The sequence below is a fragment of the Amphiura filiformis genome, chromosome 12 (assembly GCF_039555335.1).
Source record: "Amphiura filiformis chromosome 12, Afil_fr2py, whole genome shotgun sequence".
Classification (NCBI taxonomy): domain Eukaryota; kingdom Metazoa; phylum Echinodermata; class Ophiuroidea; order Amphilepidida; family Amphiuridae; genus Amphiura; species Amphiura filiformis.
The window spans coordinates 57,794,867-57,800,701 of record NC_092639.1 but is presented as its reverse complement, the minus strand read 5'-3'; positions in this window follow the sequence as shown (position 1 = coordinate 57,800,701).

Here is a 5,835-nt window from a genome sequence, read left to right as displayed (position 1 = left end):
GCGAATGTAGCAACAACAAACTCCATGACGACAGAAGACTTGGATATATCTAATGGTCAGACGACATCGCCACTTAATACTGATGTAATTACGGTAACTGAGATTGTAACTGAATCAGAACCAACAAAAGAACCAACTGCTAATGTGGAAACAACAAACTCCATGACGACAGAAGATTTGGATATAGCTAATGGTCAGACAACATCGCCACTTAATACTGATGTATTCACGCTAACTGAGATTGTAAGAGAATCTGAACCACCAAGTGCGAATGTGGAAACAACAAACTCCATGACGACAGAAGATGTGGATATATCTAATGGTCAGACGACATCGCCACTTAATACCGATGTAATCACGGTAACTGAGATTGTAACTGAATCTGAAACAACAAAGGAACCAACTGCTAATGTGAAAACAACAAACTCCATGACGACAGAAGATGTGGATATATCTAATGGTCAGGCGACATCGCCACTTACTACTGATGTAATCACAATAACTGAGATTGTAAGTGAATCTGAAACAACAAAAGAACCAACTGCTAATGTGGAAACAACAAACACCATGACGACAGAAGATGTGGATATATCTAATGGTCAGACGACATCGCCACTTAATACTGATGTAATCACGGTAACTGAGATTGTAACTGACTCTGAAACAACAAAAGAACCAACTGCTAATGTGGAAACAACAAACTTCATGACGACAGAAGATGTGGATATATCAAATGGTGAGACGACATCGCCACTTAATACTGATGTAATCACGGTAACTGAGATTGTAACTGAATTTGAAACAACAAAAGAAACAACTGCTAATGTGGAAACAACAAACTCCATAACTACAGAAGACTTGGATATATCTAATGGTCAGACGACATCGCCACTTAATACCGATGTAATCACAGTAACTGAGATTGTAACTGAATCTGAAACAACAAAAGAACCAACTGCTAATGTGGAAACAACAAACTCTATGACGACAGAAGATGTGGATATATCTAATGGTCAGACAACATCGCCACTTAATACTGATGTAATCACGGTAACTGAGATTGTAACTGAATCTGAAACAACAAAAGAACCAACTGCTAATGTGGAAACAACAAACTCCATAACTACAGAAGACTTGGATATATCTAATGGTCAGACGACATCGCCACTTAATACCGATGTAATCACAGTAACTGAGATTGTAACTGAATCTGAAACAACAAAAGAACCAACTGCTAATGTGGAAACAACAAACTCCATGACGACAGAAGATTTGGATATATATAATGGTCAGACGACATCGCCACTTAATACCGATGTAGTCACAGTAACTGAGATTGTAACTGAATCTGAAACAACAAAAGAACCAACTGCTAATGTGGAAACAACAAACTCCATAACGACAGAAGACTTGGATATATCTAATGGTCAGACGACATCGCCACTTAATACCGATGTAATCACAGTAACTGAGATTGTAACTGAATCTGAAACAACAAAAGAACCAACTGCTAATGTGGAAACAACAAACTCTATGACGACAGAAGATGTGGATATATCTAATGGTCAGACAACATCGCCACTTAATACTGATGTAATCACGGTAACTGAGATTGTAACTGAATCTGAAACAACAAAAGAAACAACTGCTAATGTGGAAACAACAAACTCCATGACAACACAAGATGTGGATATATCTAATGGTCAGACGACATCGCCACTTAATACCGATTTAATCACGGTAACTGAGATTGTAACTGAATCTGAAACAACAAAAGAACCAACTGCTAATGTGGAAACAACAAACTCCATGACGACAGAAGACTTGGATATATCTAATGGTCAGACGACATCGCCACTTAATACCGATGTAATCACAGTAACTGAGATTGTAACTGAATCTGAAACAACAAAAGAAACAACTGCTAATGTGGAAACAACAAACTCCATGACGACAGAAGATTTGGATATATATAATGGTCAGACGACATCGCCACTTAATACTGATGTAATCACGGTAACTGAGATTGTAACTGAATCTGAAACAACAAAAGAAACAACTGCTAATGTGGAAACAACAAACTCCATAACGACAGAAGACTTGGATATATCTAATGGTCAGACGACATCGCCACTTAATACCGATGTAATCACAGTAACTGAGATTGTAACTGAATCTGAAACAACAAAAGAACCAACTGCTAATGTGGAAACAACAAACTCCATGACGACAGAAGATTTGGATATATATAATGGTCAGACGACATCGCCACTTCATACTGATGTAATCACGGTAACTGAGATTGTAACTGAATCTGAAACAACAAAAGAAACAACTGCTAATGTGGAAACAACAAACTCCATGACAACACAAGATGTGGATATATCTAATGGTCAGACGACATCGCCACTTAATACCGATTTAATCACGGTAACTGAGATTGTAACTGAATCTGAAACAACAAAAGAACCAACTGCTAATGTGGAAACAACAAACTCCATGACGACAGAAGATTTGGATATATCTAGTGATCAGACGACATCGCCACTTAATACTGATGTAATCACGGTAACTGAGATTGTAACTGAATCTGAACCACCAAGTACGAATGTGAAAACAAACTCCTTGACGACAGAAGATGTGGATATATCTAATGGTCAGACGACATCACCACTTAATACTGATGTAATTACGGTAACTGAGATTGTAACTGAATCTGAAACAACAAAAGAACCAACTGCTAATGTGGAAACAACAAACTCCATGACGACAGAAGATGTGGATATATCTAATGGTCAGACGACATCGCCACTTATTACTGATGTAATTACGGTAACTGAGATTGTAACTGAATCTGAAACAACAAAAGAACCAACTGCGAATGTGGCAACAACAAACTCCATGACGACAGAAGATGTGGGTATATCTAATGGTCAGACGACGTCGCCACTTAATACTGATGTAATTACGGTAACTGAGATTGTAACTGAATCTGAAACAACAAAAGAACCAACTGCTAATGTGGAAACAACAAACTTCATCACTACAGAAGATGTGGATATATCTAATGGTCAGACAACATCGCCACTTAATACTGATGTAATTACGGTAACTGAGATTGTAACTGAATCTGAAACAACAACAGAACCAACTGCTAATGTGGAAACAACAAACTCCATGACGACAGAAGATGTGGATATATCTAATGGTCAGACGACATCGCCACTTAATACTGATGTAATTACGGTAACTGAGATTGTAACTGAATCTGAAACAACAAAAGAAACAACTGCTAATGTGGAAACAACAAACTCTATGACGACAGAAGATGTAGATATATCTAAGGGTCAGACAACATCGCCACTTAATACCGATGTAATCACAGTAACTGAGATTGTAACTGAATCTGAAACAACAAAAGAACCAACTGCTAATGTGCAAACAACAAACTCCGTGACGACAGAAGATTTGGATATATCTAATGGTCAGACGACATCGCCACTTAATACTGATGTAATCACGGTAACTGAGATTGTAACTGAATCTGAACCACCAAGTACGAATGTGGAAACAAACTCCTTGACGACAGAAGATGTGGATATATCTAATGGTCAGACGACATCGCCACTTAATACCGATGTAATTACGGTAACTGAGATTGTAACTGAATCTGAACCACCAAGTGCGAATGTGAAAACAAACTCCTTGACGACAGAAGATGTGGATATATCTAATGGTCAGACGACATCGCCACTTAATAATGATGTAATTACGGTAACTGAGATTGTAACTGAATCTGACACAACAAAAGAAACAACTGCTAATGTGGAAACAACAAACTCCATGACGACAGAAGATGTGGATATATATAATGGTCAGACAACATCGCCACTTAATACTGATGTATTTACTGTAACTGAGATTGTAACTGAATCTGAAACAACAAAAGAAACAACTGCGAATGTGGAAAGAACAAACTCCATGACGACAGAAGATTTGGATATAGCTAATGGTCAGACAACATCGCCACTTAATACTGATGTAATCACTGTAACTGAGATTGTAACTGAGACTGAACCAACAAAAGAACCAACTGCTAATGTGGAAATAACAAAATCCGTGACGACAGAAGATTTGGATATATCTAATGGTCAGACAACATCGCCACTTAATACTGATGTAATCACGGTAACTGAGATTGTAACTGAATCTGAAACAACAAAAGAAACAACTGCTAATGTGGAAACAACAAACTCCATGACGACAGTAGATGTGGATATAGCTAATGGTCAGACAACATCGCCACTTAATACTGATGTAATTACGGTAACTGAGATTGTAACTGAATCTGAAACAACAAAAGAACCAACTGCTAATGTGGAAACAATAAACTTCATCACTACAGAAGATGTGGATATATCTAATGGTCAGACGACATCGCCACTTAATAATGATGTAATTACGGTAACTGAGATTGTAACTGAATCTGAAACAACAAAAGAACCAACTGCTAATGTGGAAACAACAAACTCCATGACGACAGAAGATGTGGATATATCTAATGGTCAGACGACATCGCCACTTAATACTGATGTAATCACGGTAACTGAGATTGTAACTGAATCTGAAACAACAAAAGAACCAACTGCTAATGTGGAAACAACAAACTCCATGACGACAGAAGATTTGGATATATCTAATGGTCAGACGACATCGCCACTTAATACTGATGTAATCACGGTAACTGAGATTGTAACTGAATCTGAAACAACAAAAGAAACAACTCCGAATGTGGTAACAACAAAATCTATGACGACAGAAGATTTGGATATATCTAATGGTCAGACAACATCGCCACTTAATACTGATGTAATTACGGTAACTGAAATTGTAACTGAATCTGAAACAACAAAAGAACCAACTGCTAATGTGGAAACAACAAACTTCGTGACGACAGAAGACTTGGATATATCTAATGGTCAGACGACATCGCCACTTAATACTGATGTATTTACTGTAACTGAGATTGTAACTGAATCTGAAACAACAAAAGAACCAACTGCTAATGTGGAAACAACAAACTCCATGACGACAGAAGATGTGGATATATCTAATGGTCAGACAACATCGCCACTTAATACTGATGTAATCACGGTAACTGAGATTGAAACAACCGAAGAACCAATTGTAAAGGTAGCAACAACAAACTCCATGACGACAGACTACTTAGTTACAGCTAATGGTCTGACAACAGCGCCACTGAATACCGATGTAATCACAGTAACTGAGCTTGTAACTGAATCTGAAACAACCGAAGAACCATCCGGGAATGTGGCAACAACAGATTCAATGACATCAGAAGACTTAGTTACAGCTGATGGTCACAAAACATCAGATATTAATGTGGCAACAACAAACTCCATGACTACAAAAGTCTTAGCTACCAGTGGTCATACAACATCGAATATTAATACAGATGTAGGCACAGTAACTGAGATTGTAACTGAATCTGAAACAACAGAAGAACCATCTGTAAATGTGGCAACAACAAACTTGACGTCTACAGAGAGTATAATAATACATGATGGTCGAACAACAGTGGAACTAAATACCGACATAGTCACGCTAGCAGAAATTGTTACTGATTTTGAAACGACAGTTGAACCAACTGGAAATGTGGCAACAACAAACAACATTTTAACTACACAAGAATTAGTTTCAGATAATATTCAAACACCGTCGCAACTAAATACCGATGACATTACATTAACAAATATTGTAACTGATTTCAAAACAACTGTTGAACCATCCGAAAAAACGTCAACAACCAACTTG